At 36.4% G+C, this 23712-nt stretch overlaps 1 protein-coding gene and 1 pseudogene across 3 annotated transcripts in view; one reads left to right on the forward strand and one right to left on the reverse strand.

Annotated features, from left to right (window-relative positions):
• Positions 1 to 23712, forward strand: part of BBS9 (Bardet-Biedl syndrome 9) — a 430791-nt gene that overhangs the window by 52902 nt on the left and 354177 nt on the right. The window lies entirely within an intron of this gene.
• LOC129502936 (gamma-aminobutyric acid receptor-associated protein-like 2) lies at positions 2778 to 3137 on the reverse strand (annotated as a pseudogene).

Raw genomic sequence — 23712 nt, forward strand, 5'->3', positions numbered from 1 at the left:
AATGGAGGTGATTACTTGGGCCTCCAGGTCTACCTTTACTCAAATTATGCCCCCATATGCCAGTGAGGCAGTATTTATGCGAGTCAAGCTTACCAGTAGAAATAATGAGCTTTTTCATTGGTTTAGAGTTTTGTTTCTATACATTATTCATCCTTTTGTTATCAATAGGTTTTTTTTGCATAAAATGTGATACTCAGAATTATTGAGTACTTGTGATAATATTCGCATATCAGAAAGGTTTTAGTTTTCCAAAATTATCTGAATTCTTTGATATTTAGTATAAAAGACATTTCTTCTCATTAACCCTTTTATCTCTCTTCTCTCTGTGCTTGTGAAAGCTCATTTTCCTTGAACTCTTCTAGTTCTTTTACTTTGATTTTTTTCACCAAATGAAACATCAGACAAGTAGTTTCTTTCAAGGGAAAATTTAAAGTTAGAATGTAGGCATGATATGGGCATGGTATGGATTATAAAGGTCTGACAGCACAGTAGTCCCACATTTGTGACTGAAGTGGAAAGAAAATGCTGTATATAAAAGGTTCAGCATGTTTGGAACATAATTGTCAGTAAAGGAGGTGAACAGATTTTACTAATAATATATATGAGGATGGTAGAATATTTTTTAAATCATAAAATGACTTCTATAAGCTTGTATGGGATTATATTGTCACATAAATAGAAATTCATGCATTCTTTGGAATAAAAAGCCTGCCAAAGAAAACCGTGAACTGAGGAATAAGTAAGTCACCTTTTGCCTCATCTTAAGGCAACCCTAGATAATCAGATCCTCAGCCTTCAAATAATTTCTAATTGTCTGACTGAAGCTCTTTTTCTTGTCTGCCAAGGAAATGTGTTAGTGGCCACATGTGGTTGCTGGGAGGCTGTGCTTCCCAAAGCCGTCTGGATTCTTTGATAGTCATCCAGAGAGTGAACTGATATGCTCAGCTGGGGTGAATGAACAGCCAGAACACAGTCTTGACTTTTTTGTATGGGGATATTAGTGCAAATAAAAGATTAATGCTATTTTCTTTATAGGGAATCAACAGATAATGTTTTGATAACCCTTGTCTCACCAGTGAACCATATGGCCTTTATTTCTAACAGATAGGGTTGAAATGTTAGAGAATAATGTTAGAAAAGGATCCCTATGGTGTGCTGGCTCCTGTTCCTTGCCTTGGCATTAAAGTGTAGGTGTTTTATAATATTGGAGAACTTCCCTCATTTGTTTTTAAGATCCTTTATGGATCCATAGTGAGAAGTCGGAAGATCAAGGGGATAATAGGATTGATTCTCATCCTGTGCTGGGTTTTCTCATATATATGGTATTCATTTATAAAATCTCTGGTCCAAGACCCATAAAACAATGTTACTTTCAAACAGCGTCTTCCTGTATATTATATTGTATAAAACCTTTAGTTCCTGGGGGAAGGTTATAAAGAGTGTTCCCTGTAGTCTGCAAATTCATTTTTTACGTGATCATTTAAAGTTGTTACTTTTCCTTAAAGGTGAATTCTTATTCCTTCTCTCTCTATATATACTGTAGAAATTTGTTGGTTAAATGCCTTCTTGCCTACTGTAGCGAAGAGTGGAAAGGCTAAAAAGAATATTTTAAGTTTCTTGGTGTTGTTTGAAAAAAAATTTTCTTTCATGGTGGCTGAATGCCAAGGCTGGAAAAGTGTTATGGAAATGTCTGTGGTCAGGACGCCTTTGACGAGAGAAAGGTTAAATATGGTAGTTTTGATAGGATTTGACAGCCATTTTTGATCTATATATATGTTTCATCATGGTTCTTTTCTTAAGAGTGGAATAACTAAGCTATTAAATATTTTACTCAATTGAGAAGGAAAATGATTACCATAAAACTACTTTATTTAAATGATACTATGATATAAAATGTTCTAACAGTTTAAAATATTCATCTACAAAACATATTGCCATGGGAAATGAACAATCCTCCCTATCCCCCAGTCTTTCTTGAATTAAGTTGATTTAGTAACCCTTTTCCAATCTACATGGAAAATCTCACTTGCAGATTTAAATTCTAAAACACAGGGTAGAGAGATATATGTTAATACTTAATATGGAAAGCAAATGTTTGTTGACTACTACCAGGTTAATGTTATTTTAAAAGTACATTAGTAGTACTCTGTGTAGAGTATCTACTATCTATCTATCTCCACACGCATAAAAGTGCATATATACACACACACACACACACACACATACACAATAACATACACAATAAACTCTAAGTAGATTATCTTTTTTTGCCTTTATAAGAGGAATTCTTATTGTTAATTATTTACCTTAATAGTTTCAGAAAGAGAAACAGATTAGCTCAGTCCAACATGATTGACAGTTGGCAAAATCTAATGAAGCAAGTGTTCTGATGGCTAAGGATTTCATTTGGGTGCTTTTAATACTTAGCCGTCTTTAACACTTCAAACATAACCTAGAAGAAATGCATTATCTCCCTCTCTTTCACTTTAATACTCCACCTACCCCACTTTAATATGGAAATGTCTTCATTAAATATGATCCTCAGAGGAACAAGTTCCTTCGGAAGTACAGCCATGAGGACAGTGCACAAAACGGAAAACTCAAAATAAAACTCTGTTAATTTACTAATCTAAGGAAACAAATCTTCCACTGTATTAAGAAATAAATCCAGTTACAAATGCACTAATAGGTTTATGTGAAGAGCCTGGTAACTGAAAATGGCTTGCTAATTACAAGATACACAAGCAGAAATGGTGTACCTAGCCCAGCATTGGCTCTCAGAAGCCAAAAGTGTTGTCTCCATTGTAGGCCACATACAAGAATCTATTTTCATCTTTTCCTTCGCCTTCGTGTAAAGCTGTCCCATAGTTAGGCTGGACTGTGGGACTGTCTTATCCACAAAACAGGAAGATTGCCTTTTCAGAAGAAAGCTGGATCCTTTCCCTAATGATCCATGTAAACTGAACCACAGGGTTATCAGACGGAACCAGATACTTCCATTTGTCAGTGTCAATAATTTGAGAGCCTAAGACTTTTTCCACAATCACTGGAACCCAGTTGGGATATTTTGCTGGGATCTTCACAGATTCCATGCATCTGTGTTCCAGCAAGTGGTCCTCCTTGAACATCCACTCCATGGTGGCCACGGCAGGGAAAGGATGCAGCCAGTTTTCGGAGCTCAGCACACCAACCACGATGACCTAGATTATCTTTTTGTTGTACTTTTAACTGGTTTCCAGTTTTTTTTTTCTAATGTGAATAAACCTTCTGTGAACATTTTTATGTAATTCTTTTTTTTTTTAAAGAATTATTTTTTTTATTTTATTTTTATTTATGATAGTTACACAGAGAGAGAGAGAGATTGAGAGAGAGAGAGAGAGAGAGAGAGGCAGAGACACAGGCAGAGGGAGAAGCAGGCTCCATGCACCAGGAGCCCGACGTGGGATTCGATCCTGGGTCTCCAGGATCACGCCCTGGGCCAAAGGCAGGCGCCAAACCGCTGCGCCACCCAGGGATCCCATTCTTATGTAATTCTTTATGTGGACAGTAAATATTAAAATTTATACATATGTTGGATGGTTTAAAAAATTGCTAAAGTTTTTTTTTGCATTTTTTCACTATTATGAAATTTTAAGATAAGAATATCAAGAATAGAATTCTAGTATTAGTAGGCATGCTTTATGTAGAAGAATATATCTCAAACTTCTAAAGATATAAAATTTGCACCATCAGTTTTTCATATAGTATATAATTTAAGTCATTTCTGGCTAATTTAGAATATCAGAAATGATTAAACTTGGTATATCATATTAATTTGAATTGTATTTCTGCTTAAGCTAAAAGTAAGCAGGGTTTTAATACTACATTTCCTTACATTAAAATTTATGAATAAATTTCTAGATCTTTGCTAAAATAAGACAGTATTATTTAATATGGAAACAATAACTGAGAAGTATTCCTAAATCTAATTTGGAAATTTATATTCATGATTTTAGGGAACTGTGAACATAATGTATGAGTGGAAAATTAAGATTTCATATGGGTTTTTGCAGATGGTTGATTAAGTCCTATACAGTTCATTGTCTTAAAGATGAAATTTGTACAAGGTTTTGGAAGGCAGGAGTTATATATTAAAAGTTCTTGTTTCTAAGGTAGTATAAAATGATTTTAACAATCTATCATCTCTCATTTACCAAAGGAAATATGTAAAAAGAAAAGGAAAATGTTCACTGAGAACAAAACATTGAGATGATGAAAAGCTACAAGAAAAGAAAAAAGACTTTAGAAAGACTACTAAAATGAAACTAGCTTTTTTCCTCAACAATCTGTCTGAATTCATTTTGCTTTCATTATATATCTAGCCTGGAGGCAAACTATGTTGAGTATTACAACAAAGAGGGTGTTATAAGGAGGGCTTTTAAAAAAATAATAAAGTATAACATATGTGTAAACCATGCAACTTTGTAACAGGAAACTTTATAATAAGGGAGGACTGTGCTTAGCTTTTCCACAATTTTGGAAGAATGAGTTTTATTAGGTGTTAGACAAAGAAATTATCAACTGACTTTTATGCTGTAAGGTTGAAAGATTTGTTATGACCATTTCTAGACTTTAGCAGTGGTTTTAATGTGGGCCCTGATATATTAGAAACAGTGCCTAGCACTCTTAATATGTCTACTGTTGCTAGTTCTCTCAAGGAATATGATGTTTAACTTTTGCCTTTCAATGAAAGATTATTCAAAATCCTGTTATTCTGTGGTTTTCTCAGCAGTATTAGACTGTTCTTGAATTGATCAACACATAATATAATTTGGGAACCCAATCAATGGTTCTTTTATTTTTGAAAGATGGTGACAAATTCTTTTGAAACTTGGGAAATTGGCTCCATCATTCATCCCTTACTCTTTCTTTGCTTCTCCTGTCCAACTTCCTAAAAACCATATTGTTTGATGTCAGTGTGTAGAATAGATTATCTCTTGAGGAATCACTGTGTATTAATTATATTGGAATAAATGTAAGCTTGACAAATGATATGGGTTAGTAGGCATTGTGCCTAATAGGTTATTCAGTTAATGAGGACACTAAAATTAGGGACCTCTAACATGCCAGAACCATATTTCTTGTAAATTTCCCCCAGTTTTGAGATTAACTGGCAATAGCTATATTTTTCTGGCCCTTTAAAGTCTAATATGTTATGGTAGAGTTTTAGGATTTATATAGTGCTTATTATAGAATAGTTGAGCTCTTTGTATTTATCACACTGTTATTGAAGTGAGCTAGAAGTATAGAAATCAGTCTTCTACCTTTTGGTTTTCCAGTAATCTATCTTTTAAAATATGATATCATACTCATTTTTCTGTCTTCTCTCTCCCACTTAAAAATGATTACACATCATGCACATTTATGTACTGTTTTCATTGAAGGTGGAGGGAATATAATGACACCCCTTAATATCTAGCCCACTGTAGGGATGTTAGAAAATCAGGGATGAAGTTTCTAGGCTTAAAGAGAGATGTTAGACGTGTGTTAGCCAGATATATTATTACATCTTTAAAAATAGACCTTTACTTTAAACCTTGCAAGATCACAGAAGCTTTCAAAATAACTTTTACCATGTGCAATTCTTTTCATAAAAATAAAAAGCCAAATAGTGCAAACTTATGAAGGCATTATTTCCCCCCACCCCCTGCCTTTTTCCCCCCTCATGGTTAACTCCTATCTCTAAATAATATAATTACACCACTATTTTAGAATTCATCATATTGAGTTTTTTTCTGTTGATGTACCACAGTGACAAAATGTTTTGATTAATGACACATTCTTTTATCCTTCCAGTTATGTCATTATCTCGTTTTCATTGCTCATTTTTGCACCTATCCACAGGATACTCCAAACTTCTTTTTTAAAATATATATATTTTAAAGATCTTATTTATTTAGGGGAGAGAGAGAGAGAGAGAGAGAGAGAGAGAGAGAGAGAGAGAGAGAGAACGAGCAGGGTAGAGAGGGAGAAGCAGGCTCCCTGCTCATTGGAAGCCCAACGTGGGGCTCTATCCCTGGACCCTGAGATCATGGACCTGACCTGTAGGCAGACGCTTAACTGACTGAGCCACCCAGGTGCCCCAGGATACTTCTATTTCTTGTTTCATCAGCTTTCAACCCCTTGGTTCCACATTTTATAAAACGAGAACATTATTTTACCTTTACCATTATTACTGTCTACCTTAAGTCTTTCAACTTCTGTCAACTCCACCTTTATTCTTGCCTTGTCAAGGTTAATAGTATTTACGTACTGCTAAATCTTCTGTGACTTCTCTATAGATGATTCTAAAAGTTAATACAGGGCAGCCTGGGTGACTCAGTGGTTTAGCGCCACCTTCGGCCCAGGGTCTGATCCTGGGACCTGGTATCGAGTCCCGTGTCGGGCTCCTTACATGGTGCCTGCTTCTGCCTCTGCCTGTATCTCTACCTCTCTCTCTCTCTCTCTCTCTCTCTCTCTCTCTCTCTCTCTCTCTCTGTGTCTTTCATGAATAAACAAATAAAATCTTAAAAAAAATAAAAATTAATACATACTTTGTATGAGATATGTAAGTATTGTTCAATGTAGTATATACCAGGATCATATTTCCTTCTTTATAGTTACAATGTCCTGTGCTACTCAAAGGAAAATTATTTCTTTCTAGTGGATTCTATTTTAAAAAAATAATACATTTCTTTTTTTTTTAAATAATACATTTCTTAAAAATAAAAATGGTACATTTCTTTACAAACCCTTACAGTTTTTCTTTTCTTTTTGTTCATGAGAGACACAGACAGAGAGAGGCAGAGACACAACACAGGCAGAGGGAGAAGCAGGCTCCATGTAGGGAGCCCAATGTGGGACTCGATCCTGGGTCTCCAGGATCACACCTGGGGCTGAAGGCAGTGCTAAAGTGCTGAGCCACCCGTGCTGCCCACAAACCCTTACAATTTTTTTTAAAAAATATTTTATTTATTTATTCATCAGGGACACACACACACAGAGAGAGAGAGAGAGAGAGAGAGAGAGGCAGAGACACAGGCAGAGGGAGAAGCAGGCTCCATGCAGGGAACCCTATGTGGGACTCGATCCCGGGACTCCAGGATCACACCCTGGGCCAAAGGCAGGCGCCAAACCGCTGAGCCACCCAGGGATCCCCTCCTTACAGTTTTTTAAGTGTTTTCTAGGCTTTAGTCATACTGTTGGATCTGTCAATTCCCTCTTGTTCCTGGGGGACCTTCCTGTTATCTGGAAATATGGGATTTTTTTCTCCCTAATTTTTTACTTTTTGAATTATCACCTTTTGCTCTGGAGTAATTTTTGTTTTATTCTTTTGTTTTTCTTGGGCTTTTCTTATTGCTGGCCTACCTCAAAAGTTTTTCCTTGAGGATTGGTCAATAGGAAGATTAAGTACTGTAGAAGTGGGTTGGTCTTTTGACCAGCCAGCTTAGCGTTTGAGGAGCTAGTTTAAATTGGGGACCTCCAAATGTCAGAATGAGGACAAGGGTCCTATACATTCACAGGAGCTAGCACCAATATTAATCACTATCGTTCTTCCCAGACAGGCCAGTATTTCTTTAAAGAGAAAACCCCTTCTCTCTCTGTCTCTTTTGTTTTGAGGATGAAGGGCAATAAATGCCTGGTTGCTGAGCATAGATGACAAGTGGGAAGAGGGAAGGAAAGAGGACAGTTGGCTAGTTGGCTTTCTTGGCTATCTATATATCTTTCTTTCAAAACATTTTTATTGAGGTAGAAGTCACATTATACAATCCATCTATCTAAAGCACACAATTTAGTGATTTTAATTATGCTCATGGAGGTGTGCAGCCATGACCACATCAATTTTAGAACATTTTTACCACTCCAAAATAAGCCTTTTACCATTAAAATTGTTCTAAGGCTCAGTTTTCAATGTGTGGAGCAGGGATGGGGGTGGGGTTCCCATGCAGTACTAAATAAATCTCCAGACACCAGTTTGATATCCTGTAATTCAACTCAATTCTATTCATCTGGGTGGGGATAGTATCAGATTCCACAAGTTAAGGGATCAGTTCCATAAGATTGCTCCCCACTCCATCACACTCCACCATTTCCCCATTTCAGATGCCAGTTGTAAGCCCATGTTGTTACCTATGCTTCTGACCCTTCAGCTACAGATTGGAAATTCCCATGACCCCCTCCTTTAGACTTCAGACACCAGTCCCAAGCCTAGGTTGTTATGTGTACTTCTGATGGACCAGTTATAAATCAGAGGTTTCCATGACCTCCTCCTTAGGTTCAATTTATTTGTTAGAACTGTTTACAGAACTCAGACAACTTATTAGATTACTAGTTTTTTTTTTTTTTTTTTTTTAATAAAGGGTATAACTCTAGAACAGCCAGAAGGAATAGCTGCCAAGGGCAAGATATATGGAGAAAGGGCTTAGAACTTCAATGTCCTGTTTAAGTGTGCCACTGTCCCCAAATTTTCATGTGTTCACCAACTCAGAAGCTCTCTAAACCTTGTCCTTTTGGGATTTTATGGAGGCTTCATTACTTATGCACAATTGATTAAATCACCGACCCATTGGCTATATGTTCTACCTCCTGCCCCTCTCCTCTCCCTACAGGTTGGGGAATGAGGGGTAGGATTGAAAGTTCCAACCCTCTAATCATATGGTTGGTTCTCCTGGAACAGCCCCCATCCTTAGGTGAGGGCCAGAAGTCATCTCATTAACACAACAAAAGACTCCTTTATCACTCCCAACACTTAGGAAATTATTGAAGACTCTTGGACATTTCACATCAATGGAATCATACACTGTGAAGTCTTTTGTGATGGCTTTATTTCACTTAATATACTCTTTTCTTTCTTTTTTTTAAAAAAAATATTTTATTTCTTAGAGAGCATTAGTTGGGGAGAGGCAGACTCCCCACTGAACAAGGTGCCTGACCACAACTGTGGGGCTCAATTCCAGGACCCTGGGATCATGACCAGAGCCAAAGGCAGACACTTAACCAACTGAGCCACCCAAGTGCCCCTTAGTGTAATGTTTTCAGGGTTTACTTATTCTGTAACATGTGTCAGTATTTCATTCCTTTTTAGTGTAGAATAATATTCTGTTGTATGAATATACCACATTCTGTTTATCTGTTCTTCAATTGATAGACACTTGATCTTAGGCAAAAGGCCGAGAAGCCGTATTTGATGGACATTTAGATTTTCTACTTTATGGCTGTTATGAATAATGCTGTTATGAACATTCATATAAAGTTTTCATTTCTCTTGGAGATATATATATATATTTATATATATATGACTATATATATATATGAATATATATATATGAATAGAATAGCTGAATCTTACCGTAACTCTATGCTTAACCTTTTGAGGAACCACCAAACATTTTTCCAAAGTTGCTGAACTTAATTTCATTCCTACCATTGATGAACTAGGGTTCCACCCAAGGATGAGGTCCTCCACATCCTTATTCATTTTTTTTAATTGCAGCAACTATAGTGGGTGTGTGGTGGTATTTCATTGTGGTTTTGATTTGCGTTTCTCTGAACTGTGTCCCCGGGGCCAGGGGCCAGAGCTTGTCAATTGTTGGGCTTCTCTTGAGGACAGTTACGGGACTACTTAGCTGTTTTACTGGGGACTCAAATATCTGTAGCTGTAGGTATTTTCTCCTGAGGTAGTCTCTCTCTATAGGTTTCTTTAACTTCTTTCTGAGGAGCATGGGCCTAGTCCCATGGTTGGGGAAGGGAATTAGAGGATTGACTATCCAGAATATAGACTTTTTCTTCATCTATGTATTTTCAGGTACTTTCCCCATTCCCATGCTGTTCTATATTGTGCCCATCTAATCTGGAGTCCCTTGTTTAGTTCAGCTTCTCCAGAGATTGTACTTTCTGTTTTCTGTGAAGGTCTGTGTATCTGATACTTACATAGATGTTTAAATAATTCTCTTGTCTTTGGATCCCATCTTTTTTTTTTAATTTTTTTATTTATTTATGATAGTCACACACACACACAGAGAGAGAGAGAGAGAGAGAGAGAGAGAGAGAGGCAGAGACATAGGCAGAGGGAGAAGCAGGCTCCATGCACTGGGAGCCCGACGTGGGATTCGATCCTGGGTCTCCAGGATCGCGCCCTGGGCCAAAGGCAGGCGCCAAACCGCTGCGCCACCCAGGGATCCCTGGATCCCATCTTACCCCACTTTCTCTGGTACCCGGTGCTTTTATTTCCTGAGCCTTATTAGAATTTTATGGGGTGAATAAATATATTCTTCAAACATTTAGATTTAACCGTGCTGTGCCCTTTTGTATTGTTTACCCTTTCTCTGTTCACTTCCCATCTTCATATATTGTGGTTAGGCTTACCACAGGTCTTTTGATTTCTTTGAAGGAGTTTATGTCTGTTTATTTTACTTCTTTTTGTTTGGGGTGGTTCTTTTTAGAGGAGAAGAGGACATAATAGTCTTTAATTAACAATCTTAAAATAGGAAGTCATATGAACTCTTTAGATATAATGCCTCAGAGTCCCTAGTCAGGTAAAGAAAATGTGAATGACTGTCTCCACAGGCTCTTAATTTCTGCCCTGAGTAAAATAATAATAAAAGGGGTCAGAATGCTTGCCAGGTCATGATTACAGAAGCTTGGCTGTAAGTCATGGGCAAAAAGCTTGGTTGTCTGCCCCCACAGTTGAGTGAGTGGTTTCACCTCTGGGACCCAGTGAATGTTCAGACGATTGAGTAATCCCACCTCAGGCACAGGGTTGGCAGCAGGGCAAGTAATATCTGAGTACTTGGCATGATAATTAACGGGGAATATAAGGGGAGCGTAAACATTTTAAGGACTTTGTCTCTTAGTTTCTTATGGTTTCATTTTTATTGCTATCAGTTTTGCTCAGAGAATGAGGGTGTTCTTAATTTTGGCAGATGCAAGTATTATCATTCCTATATGGTTTCTCTAGGGAAAGGAGATGAACACACTATGTTAGCCCATGATCTACCATAAGAGCATTTTCTACCAGTTTATTTTTATTAATTTTTAATTTTTTGCTTAAAAAATTAAAGTATAGTTGATGTACAATGTTACATTAGTTTCAGGTATACAACATAGTGATTCAACAACTCGATAATTATACTGTCCTCACCTCACCACAAGTGTAGCTCTCATCCATCACCATACATTGCTATTATAATACCATTAACTATTTTCTATGCTGTACCTTTCATCTCCATGACTTACTCATTTCATAACTAGAATGAGCCCATGACCAAGGTTAGAGGATGATATACTGCTATGGGTAAGGTCTTGGTTAAGTTCTTAGCTCTTTGGTAGGTGATAGGGATTGAATTAGTACTATTTGGATCACATAGAATTTGGGAACAGAAGCTGGCTGACAAAGATCACATATTTGCTGTACAGAGAAAAGACAAAACTATAGAATAGTGGCTCTTAAACTTGGTTGTCCACCAGAATCACCTGGAAAGCTTATTGAAACATGGGACTGTTAGGCCCGACTCTCAGAGTTTCTGACTCAGTAGGACTGGGTGTGGCCCCAAAATTTACATTTTCTAACAAGTTTCTACATATTGCTGATACTGCTGGTGTGGGGAACTGTACTTTGAGAATCATTGCTTTTGAACAATGGTTCTTAAATTTTAGTGTACAAAGAATTTTCTGGGAAGGTTTACTTAAAGTGTTGTGTGCAGGGCCTCATTTCCAGAAATTCAGATTTGGAAAGTTTGGGGTGAAGCCTAGGAATCTGCATTTTAAAGTATCCCAACTAATTCTGTTTTATTTTATTTTATTTTATTTTATTTTATTTTATTTTATTTTATTTTATTATTTTATTTTTTTATTATTTATGATAGTCATACAGAGAGAGAGAGAGAGAGGCAGAGACACAGACGGAGGGAGAAGCAGGCTCCATGCACCGGGAGCCTGACGTGGGATTCGATCCCGGGTCTCCAGGATCGCGCCCTGGGCCAAAGGCAGGCGCCAAACCGCTGCGCCACCCAGGGATCCCTGTTTTTTTTTTTTTTAAATTCCATTGTATGGATATGTACCACATTTTATCTATCCATTCATTATTTGATGGACAACCCCAGATAATTCTTATACAGGAACCACAGCAGATTAGTACACCATACTGATGAGAAATGAAGCTCTGTAGGTTTCATGTAACAAAGATTATAAGTTAATCATCCTAGGGTGCCTGGCTGGCTCAGTCAGTAGAGAGTGTGAATCTTAGTCTCAGGGTCATGAGTTTGAGCCCCATGTTGGTTGTAGAGATTACTTAAAAAAATTAAAAATTACTCTATTTTTATTAAATTGGAATGCTACTTTTTAAAAAATATTTTATTTTATTCATTCATTCATTCATTCATTCATTCATTCATTCATTCGAGATACAGAGAAAGAGAGAGGCAGAGACACAGGCAGAGGGAGAAGCAGGCTCCATGCAGGGAGCCCAATGTGGGACCCGGGATCGATCCCGGGTCTCCAGGATCACGCCCTGGGCTGAAGGCGGCGCTAAGCCGCTGAGCCACCTGGAATGCTACTTTTCTAATTTCTACAAATACTTTTGTATCAGTCAGTATCCCAGCAGGAATTAGAGCTTATTTCAGATGATTTAAATGAAGAGATTTTAGTGAAGGGATGATCATTGACAGGTGTAGGCAGAGTTAAGGGAACAAATAATGAAGCATCCAAGTATTATCAAGAGTGGAAGCTTTTACCACTTCTAGAGTTGAGGGGACAGTGGGGGGTAGTAATGGTAATATTTTGAGAGTTTATGATGAGTAGGAGCCATGGAGAAGGACCCTTCCTCTTACTCTTCATTCAGGCAGGGAAGACAAAAATTCTCATCTGTCATCTTTTGTTGCAGGGTGATATTTTAGTAATTTTCCCATCAATTCCCAAACCAGAATTGCAATGTAATCATCACTAGTGCTTATCATAAAACCTAGTGGGAAAGGGAGTGGGATGGTAGAGAAATAATGTAAAATATATTAGCTGTAACAGTCTCCATTTTTGTAGCTGATCAACAGACTGAAGTTGATAATCATAATTTCCTTTCTCCACTATTTTATATTCTTAAATTTTCCCAGCACATTGGCTAGACAGGCTTCTTTGCCTTCTTACCCCAAAGATCTGAGTCCTTAAGTATCCTATATTTATTGGTTTAACATAGTTTTTCATTAAGTTTATTATTGGACATAGGAATAATACTGAGGCTGGCCAGTGTATCCTTTGGATTTCATACTTAATTTATCAGTTCCTATTGTATAACCACCACCCAATTTCCTCTTAGTAATATGGAGAAATCACTCTGTCAGCAAATTAATCTTTTTTTTTTTTTTTTTTTTTTGCTGCCTGTCCTGTGGTGGTGAATATCAACTGCAGCAGTCTCAGCTTCAAATTTAATAGAACTGTGACTGTGTTCCCTGCTAGAAGCTTCCTGGGAACTAGGATCTCTAATGTCTTCACAAAGTATGTCCATTATGAGACATCCTTTCATACAAATCCTTTCTGGACCTCCTTTTTCACCAGTATTTCAGTCTTTTTATTTCCACTTCCTTGATCCCAACCCATTAGCCATTACCCATGTATCAGTGTAAATATGAATATTAGGCTGTCTCGTATTCCCAGTAAAGTGATGAGATATATTGCTTAAAGTTTAGCTCATTGGGAAGATTTTCCTTTTTACTGTTTTTCAAGGATACTTTAGAATGGGAAACTAATGTTACAGCTCACACCCAGTGCCAGCATATCATGTAGACCCATCTATAAGTCAAGGCTCTGGGTTTTTTCTTCTGTTCATTAGTCATAGGGACCTCCACATGGGGTCATAGAAGAGGCATTGAAGCAATTGGTGGAGTAGGCACTATGGGAATTTGAGCCACTTAATCAGTTTATGCCTTCTTTTCTTATTTATATATTTCATATCTCTTTAATGATAAAATGTTACTTCACAAACTCAATTTCATGACTCAGTAGACGGGTAACCCATTGCATGATGGACAGCTCTGGTCATGTAGTCACTTAGTGTCCCATAACTAGGTGTGTAATCTGTATCATGACCCTGTAGAACTAGGAGCTATTTCTCAAATGGAGAATAATTGTTGACAGATAACCTGAGGGTCTGTGCAGTGACTCTTCTTTTGGGGGTTTCCAGAGGCTATGTAGAGTAGATCTGTCTGACATAGGTAATTCAAGTATTACTGCGTCTTTTAGACCATAGAAGATCAGCTTACACTGTAGCCTTCCTTTACCAGTCTTTTTTTTTTTAATTTTTTAAAAAATTTATTTATGATAGTCACACAGAGAGAGAGAGAGAGAGGCAGAGACATAGGCAGAGGGAGAAGCAGGCTCCATGCACCGGGAGCCCCATGTGGGATTCGATCCTGGGTCTCCAGGATCACGCCCTGGGCCAAAGGCAGGCGCTAAACCTCTGCGCCACCCAGGGATCCCCCTTCCTTTACCAGTCTTAGAGCTCTCTCTTACTCTGGGCTCTACTTAAAAGTAGCCACTCTACTTCAATGTACAACTTACTGCTTCTAAAGTTCAAGGATAGTCTCCAAGTTTTGTGCTTTTTTCTTTTTGGAAGGCAGTGCAAGGTGAAACAACATCTTTTTTTAGAGGGCATATTCTAACATGTCCCAGATTTTCCTAGAAACTTCAAGTGTGGTGGGCTCTTGAATTTTTATGGGGTACTTGCCACTTCCTGCTTACCAGATATACGTGTAGTGTCATCAATATTGGATTAGTACTAAAAGAAGATATCCTTTTTAAAAAATTTGCATGACAAAGAGGTTTTACTTATAAATGCTTATTACTATACTAAGTAATAACGTGTAGTAAGTTTTTGAATTCCATCATCTAGTAATTTTGATTAAGAGAAACTAAAAGCAGCCTAAACAATTATACTAATATTCTTTGTGCTTACCTTATCCAGAAAGGACTGTTTTAAGACTGGCTGCTGCTTCACATAGGTTACAAATAACTATTACTTTTTCATAGATGAACTATCTCACCTTCAAGAAAGCTTCAGGGAAAAAAAAATCCTTTTCTTTCTTAATTTTTTTTTTTTTTTTACTTATCTAAGAAAGAAAATGTCAATATTGATCTGTGTTTCTTGAGCTAAAAAAGCATGGGAAAACACACAATGTATACCCATTAAATTTCTTTTTTTAAAGGTTATTATTTATTTTTTATTAAGTAATCTTCATGCTCTGTGGGGCTCAAACTCATGACCCCCCCAAGATCAAGAGTTGCATGTTTCACTGAGTCAGGCACCCCACCCATTAAATTTCTAAGCATATGAGGTAAAAAGATAAAGTCTTTGGGTAAGCTCTGAGTTTGTACCAAGAAGCTAGATTTACTGTTCTCCCAAAAGTGAAGGGACCTAAAATGTAAGTCCCATTTTGACTAGTGGGTCAGGTGGGATTTGACATTCTCAGGAATTAATGGACCCTAGAAGATCTGTGTATTTCCTTTTTCTTTGTGCACCATCAAACTGTTAAATGGCCACTATAGATGTTTTTAGGTTCTCCACCTATACCTTGATTTGGGAGTTCAAGATCCCAAGCTTTTTATTTTGTAAATGCTTAAACAGAGCAGGTTGCCCACTTACGCAGTCTTTGTAATTATTATCATATTATTATTGTTGTCATCAAACGATTGAGTACAGTAGCCATTTATCTCTCAAAATCCCGTCTTTCAATGGCACTTTATCCTACACTGCACCAATAATAATTTGAACAATTATAGTTCTATTGCATGCCATATATTTCTATTGGTTTTTTCCTCTTCCCCGCCCCCACAGGGAAATCATCTGTGCATTCATCAGATATGTGAGCAAACCAGTCCCCAAATCCCTACATACTGTATCAGTTAAGATCCCAGCAGGAAACAGCATTCATGGCAGATGGTGAAAAGAGACTTTAAAGAAGTGGGATTACTTATAGAGGAGTGGGAAGAGTTAAGAAAAGAAATTGTTTCTATAGTTAGCAAAAGTAAACTATCTTCATTTAAGTAATTGTATTTTGTGGTACCTTTGTTACCACAAAAACTTGACCTTTTCTGTAACTAATACAAGAATTTACATTATTATGGCTGTATAGACACTGCTGACAGCTGAGGCATGATTACATTTTTTCTCTTTGTTTTCTCTGAAGTTAAAAATAACTTAAAGAGCATTTTTATACGCTTTAACTAGATTTCTCCATTGTTAATATTTTTATCGCATTTGTTTTATCATCCCTTCCTTCCTTTCTTGCTCATTCTATCTCATGCATACACTTTATTTTCCTGAACCATATGAGAGTACATTACATACATACATCATGGTCCTTTCTTCCTAAACACTTTAGTGTGTATTTCTTAACAATAGGAATATTCTTACATAACCACAGTACAGTTATTAATTTCATAGAATTACATTGATATAATACTTTTATCTACTCTAATACCCCAATTCTAATTTTATCAGTTGATCTAATGGTGTAAAAAGGTGCTTTATGACATCCCTCTCACACCCACTATTACAAGGACTAGTCTAGTCTGTATTTATTTGCACGTATTTTTAGTCTCTTTAAGCTGGGAAATTTCCACAGCCTTTCCTTGTCTTTTATGACATTGACATTTTTGAAGAGTGTCTCCCATCACTTAAAAAATAAAACATGGGATGCCTGGGTAGCTCAGTGGTTGAGTGTGTCTGCCTTTGGCTCAGGGTGTGATCCCAGATTCCCTGGTCTGAGTCCTGTATTGGGCTCCTGGTATGGAGCCTGCTTCTCCTCCTAATACTTGTGTCTCTGCCTCTCTCACTCTGTGTCTCTTATGAATAAATAAATAAAATCTTTAAAAAAAGAAAAAAAATTCTTGTTTATCAGTTGTTTCTTTGTGACATTAAGACTATACTTTCTTGTAAAAAAAGAAAAAAATTCTTGTTTTATTTATCAGTTGTTTCCTTGTGACATTAAGACTATACATTCTTGGCCAGACTAATATACTACTGCCAAGAATAGGTAATGTTGCATTTTCCTTAGAGTATTATGTAGAATCACCATCATTGATGATTAATTTTGATCAATTTTGGCTTAAGGTGTTGCCTGATTTTTCTACTGTATAATTACTGTTTTCCCCTATTGCTACTAGTAAGCAGTACACATATCCAGCTTTTCATCAAAATTTTCTTTTAAATTTGTCACTTGTTGATGATTTTTTGCCTGATAAAATCTTTATGGTGATGTTGCAAGATGATTTTTCTAACTCAGCACTTCCTTTATATTTGCCATCTGGCTTTCAGTATTAGCAGATTTCCCTTCTCCCTCATTTATTTATTTGTCTATTTATTATTAGTGTAGACTCATGAATTTCTATTTTTCCCAATAGTTTTTTTAAAATTTATTTATGATAGTCACAGAGAGAGAGAGAGAGAGAGGCAGAGACACAGGCAGAGGGAGAAGCAGGCTCCATGCACCGGGAGCCCGACGTGGGATTCGATCCTGGGTCTCCAGGATCATGCCCTGGGCCAAAGGCAGGCGCCAAACCGCTGCACCACCCAGGGATCCCTTCCCAATAGTTTTTAAGTCAATATTGAACTTAATAGTTTTGGTGCTTAATTGTCCCAGATTTGGCCAGTGGAAGCCTCAAGTTAGCTCCTGTGTCCTTGTGACATATCTCTTTTGGTGTTTTTAAAGGACTTTTAAAACTTTATAGCACAGCAGGATGGATGTTCAGGATCATCTCATACGTATCCTTCTCCAGTCATGGAATGAGCTGTTTTTCTGGGGAGCCCTGGTTCCTTTTAGTGGAAATGATGTTAGAAACTGAGATCTGAGTGTTAAGTGTGCTCATGTTACACAGTATATTTGCCTTTAGGCCTTTTTAGAGGACAGGGTAACAATTATGCATGTATATTCAATGTAAATTCAAAAGCACATATGTAGAAACATGCACAGAAATATGGATATATGCACATGAACATGTATCACCTTAGACATATACATTATTTAGATATCATGAGTTCACATAGTATCTCCAATTTCAATCTATCCCTACATGGTTCTTTTTTTCCTTTCCCATTCTGTATTTATATCCCTTCTTCCAAAGTGGATCCCAGGCTCCCATCAATATTAACACATTAGTTACTCGTTCCTATAACATATGTAAAGTAGTTTCAGAATGTCTTTTGACCATGTCACTACAGTAAACAAACCTGTATTCCTTCTCTTTCTAGCTAATTCACTCCCCAAATCAAGTGCTTCTCTGAGACTTCCACTTGGAATTATGCATGCTTTTAAGTTCCTTCCTGTAGCCAGAGCCATGAACTCCTAGGTCCCAACCTATGTTGAGTATTTTTGCATTTATTGTTTCACTTTTTTCTTTGATTTTTGTCTTCCCCTAAGATCTCAGCTTCCCTCTGTTACTTTTCATAGAATCTTACCAGCCTTTTCTTCTTTACTCTCTGTATCCTTGTGTTTCTGAGAGTAATAATGGGCTGATGGTGAACTTGCTGTTGGAATTTCCCTGTCCACGTATGGTGGAGGTTGTGATATTCTTTGTATTACAGTGATGCAGAAGGTACAGTACAGAAGGTAGTTTCATGCCCCCCGCCCCCACCCCCAGAAAGTAAAAGAAGGAGGGTTTTGGAATTAGTGTGACCACCATTAGTCTGTGAATCTAGAAATTCTGTTTTTTAAAAGATACTTTTAGACCTCAGACATATTAAAGTGGATATAAAGGGACATTATAAACAACTTTATGCCAATAATTTAATAACTTAGATGAAATAAACAAATTATTTCAAGACCACCATTTACTAAAAACCAACACAAAAAGAAGTGGAAACTTTTAACAGCCCTACATCTATTCAGATTTTTGAATTCATAATAAAAAACATCTCACAAAAATATTTCTAGCTTAGACAGTATTACAGGTAAAATAATTAAATATTTAAAGAAGAGATAATATCAGTGCTATATAAACTCTTTCCAAAAATAGATGAAGAAGGAATACTTCCCAACCCATTTATGAGGCCTATTTAGTCTTGATACTAATTAGCTGACAAAGTTCCCATAAGAAGGAAAAATTATAATCAGTATCCCTCATTGACACAGATGCAAAAAATTTAAAATAATATTAGCAAATGGAATCTAGCAATATACAAAATGGATAACCTCTCATGACCAATTGGAAATTTATTGTAGGAATATAAGATTGGTTCCACAATTGAAAATAAGTCCATATAAAAGCAAGAAGAAAAATTACAGGTTTAACATAAAATGGGTAACAGACCTACATTTAAAAGCTAAAACTATTGAACTTGTCAAAGAAAAAAATAAATATATATTTTTATGAAGAAATTTTTATTACCTCGGAGTAGGCAAAGATTTCTCAGGCATACAAAGCACTTATCATAAAAGAAAGAAAGCAATAAATTATACTTCACCAAAATTAAAATCTCATCTTCAAAAGAAAACATTTTTATAAGAAAATGAAAAGGCACGTCTCAGACTGAAAGAAAATATTCACAATGCATATAGTTATAGTTGACAAATGAGTTGTATCTAGAACATATAATGGACTCTTATTACTCATAAGAAGATACTCCAATTTTTAAAAGGACAAATATTTGGAGAGACATATCACAGAAGAAGATATACAAATGGCTCAATAAGGACATGAAAAGATGCTCAGCATCGATAGACCCCAGCGAAATTCAAATTAAAACCACATTGACGTATCTTTGCATATCCAGCAGAAAAGCTAAAGTAAAGACTGAAAATAAGAAGTTCAGTTACTGGCTGATCACCTTGAACTTGTGACAGCTTGATTTTATGTTCTTACACGGCAGCTTTATGGGAAGTCCAAGGTATTTCCTAAACTTCTTTGACTTGAGATATCTTGACTCCCAAACTCTCTTCCCTGTGGATCTTGTTAGGGCTTGGTTTTAGGCTTTGTTAGGTGGGTCTAGAGCAGGGCTTACTCTGGGGCATGGTTCTTACTCTCAAGGGAGCAGCCTTTCTCAGGATGTTTACAAGGTGTTAATGAAGTGTCCGCATATCAGCTTGACCAGGCTTTACCATCTCCCAGTATTGCTGGATTTCTGATGTCTGTTCTGTTCTTCCCCTGTAGCAATCCTCCTGCAGGATGATTGTCAGTCCTGCAGTGTGTGTGTGTGTGTGTGTGTGTGTGTGTGTGTATGTGTGTGTGTGTGTGTTCAGGTTGGTGCCCAACCAGTGGCTCTCAGGGAGCTATCTCACAGCCTTCTACTTCTCCCAGAGGGGTCGCATCAGTTTGCATTCCCGCCAATAGTGTAAAAGGGTTCCCCTTTCTTTACATCCTTGCCAGCACCTGTTATTTCCTGAGTTATTCATTTTATGGTAATTTTTAAATAAAAAATAATCATTTGTTATGTGACAGAAAAGAGCATACATAATAAGATTATTTGCAGCTCATAATTTTTTAACACTAACTTTTTTGATATTTAGTATTTCTGCTTACATGAGCATTATTGTATCTGTGCAGTATTCTGAGCTTAAAGAAACTTTGAAAACAGAGGAATTGATTAAAATTCAAAAGTTTTAGTTCCTCAAATACTACTTGCTAGTTACTTAAATTTTTTATTGACTCCATACAATGTTTATAATGTAAATGTATTCCAATTATATTTTGATACAGGGTAGCATTTATAATCCTCAGAATATACATATATTCCAAGCATGCCAAGATAACACTGGTGTTCAAACAACAGTAGCTAGTCTGATGTTTAAAAGAAACACTTGCCTGCTGAAGGACATTCCTCCTGAGGCAAGGACTGGGAACCACGTTGAGTATGCTAAGTGATTCCATCTGATCTGCAGAAAATCACTGTTGATTACATTTTCACTTTGCACATATGTCACTGAAAGCCAACTGGCTAAAGAAAGCTTTTTGAAATGGACATTTCTGGCTGAGCTTTCGGAAGACTGAATTTTTAAATGTGAAACATAAAAAACATACTGTTCACTGGTTGCATATTAAAAGCAAATGGCCAGAGGAAACAAGATGAACTATAAAAACTCATAAGATGAAAACATTAAATTTTGTGTACAATTTTATAATGTGTAGTAGGTTTAAAAATAATTACACTTAATAAGCCAACCTCCCTAAAAGAACAGAAAGGTTATACTATCAACCTCAGACGTTACAGCAAAGAATACATTGAAATACCTTAATAAAGAAAAGATTTTGACATTACTCCTTTTATAAATGTTTAATCACAACTGTGTGTTGGTTTTGTGTGTGTGTATTGAGTGAAGACTTGGAAAATTGATGTGAATCAATATATCAGTGTCCTTTTTTTGTCCTTTGAGGAAATGCAATCTGGGCTGAAAAAAACTCTCAGTTTGAGGCCAAAAATTTTGAGTTTGAGTGTTTGTTTTGCCATTGACTGACTTTGTCAGTATAAAACAGATCCTCTTTTTAGCCTTGGGTTTTCTGTAAGATATGGTTCTGTATTTGACTGATCCTGTCATTGTAATGAACTGTTATTTAGAAGTGGCTTAAGCTCCTGGTCAGAAAGCCATTTTTGTAAATTCAGGGTATTATTTTTATAGCGTGCAGTAACTGTGAACTGGTGAAGCCAGAGCTTATGAACTAACTACACGTGACATTGAAAGATTGCTGAGTATTCAGAAGTAGTTACAGAAGCCTTCTTATTTAGTTAGGATTTACATAGACTTCTGGGAAGCTCTTTTCTAGATATTGTTAGAGTTATAAGGTAAATGCTAGTGCATTTGTCCTAAGAAAGGAAAGAAACCAGTATCAGAAACTTATATGAGTTACATGCTGACTTATGCCAAGTACTTTGCTGGTGATTTACTGACCTCATGTAATCACCTACATCAGTTGAAGATTTCATAATAGTATTTATTGAGTGGCTTACTATGTGCCAATTATTTTGCTGAGAATTATGTAACTGTAGTCTATTTTACAGATGGGGAAACTAAGGTTTTTTTTTTTTTTTTTTTTTGGAAACTAAGTTTTAAAGAATTTCTTTAAGGGAATATAGCTGACAAATGGCAGAGTGCACTTTCCTGACTCTAATGCTTGTTGGGATCAACATATCTTCAAATGAGAAGAGTGTGAGTTGGTATCATGACATATATTTTTAAAAGATTTTATTTATTTATTCATGAGAGACACACATAGAGAGGCAGAGACATAGGCTGGGGGAGAAAAGCAGGCTCCCTCTGGAGAGCCTGATGTGGGACTCGATCCCAGGACTCCAGGATCATGCCCTGAGCCAAAGGTAGATGCTCAACCACTGAGCCACTCAGTTGCCCCTCATAACATATTTCTATGTTGAGTGATTTTAGAGTGAATGCCACTGATACTTTTTGACTGACTATATTGCTGAATGTGAAAACATTCCTGGGTTGGGATGTTGGGGCTGTTCCCAGTTGATCTGCATTTAGGATTTGCTTTGATGTTTGCCAGAGTTTTTTTTTTAAATTTTATTTAAAGATATTATTCATTCATTTGAGAGAGGGGGAGAGAGAGAGAGAGAGAGAGAGAGAGAGAGAGAGAGAGAGAGAGAGAATGAACTAGTGGGGCCGGGGGAGGGGTTAGACTGAATCTTCACTGTTGAGGTGATTTCTGTTATATATAAAACTATGTTGTACACAATTATGTCCATAAACGTAAAGGCTAGATTTAAGTGTTTTGAATACAATCATGTTTATGAAATACGAAAATAGTTGGTTCTCATGCACACACTGTGATTTTGTTAGTTACCTATGTGTTACTTTCTTTTATACATATATTATTTCCTTATTGTAAGTTATCCAATTCATGTATTTACCAATTTACATTTAATCTTATACCTGCTAGAGCAAAACAAAAGTGAACACCCTTCTTAATTCTGAAATTAGTATGAAGTAACAACAATAAAATGAAACATTCCAAGCCTACCTTTTAAATGTAAGTTACAAAATTTCACTTTGCTAAATAAGGGTAAGGGGAAAGAAATCATGTTTTATGGTTTTTATTTAGACTAAGAAATTTGTTTTACAACTATAAAATTAAAGCCATGCACCTTTTCTAAAGTGTAAGAGAAAAGTCTAAAGTCTCTTATAAGTTTAGCTGTGTTTTTTGCACTCGCAGTTTCTCTTGTCCCAGTTGCATTTACTGTTGGCTCATCAACAGTCCCCAGAGCCTTCTTGGCAGCTCGGCTCTACTGGTGTCTCTTTCTCCATGAAACCCTCCTGGCCTGGCTTCTGGTTTGGTTATTTCTGCTTATATATTTCTGCAGAATTTGTTTATATCTTACTTTTAATTATGGTATAGTGACCTGTTTTGGTATTTCTTGACCTGAGTATTTCTTTCTTGATATTAAGGACTAAATTTTATTCATATTTTTTAATCTGCAGTACATAGACCAGATCCAGACATATAGCAAGTAATTTGTGTCTGGAATGAATAAATATGCTTAGTTATATTTTGGTTTTAAAAAATATGTATGAGATTGAAATCACCAAATATGTGAACTCCATGCAAAAAGTATTTATTTTAGAAGAATTTAGTTTGGAATTAAAAAAAATCTTCTTTTGCTTATTTAATTTTAATAATAAAAAATAGGGGAAACTGCTACTGTGGGCGATTATGTTCTTGTTTAAATAATTCCTTTGCTTTTAAACTACCAACTTTGTGGAG

Source organism: Nyctereutes procyonoides, unplaced genomic scaffold (genome assembly GCF_905146905.1).
Source record: "Nyctereutes procyonoides isolate TBG_1078 unplaced genomic scaffold, NYPRO_anot_genome, whole genome shotgun sequence".
Classification (NCBI taxonomy): domain Eukaryota; kingdom Metazoa; phylum Chordata; class Mammalia; order Carnivora; family Canidae; genus Nyctereutes; species Nyctereutes procyonoides.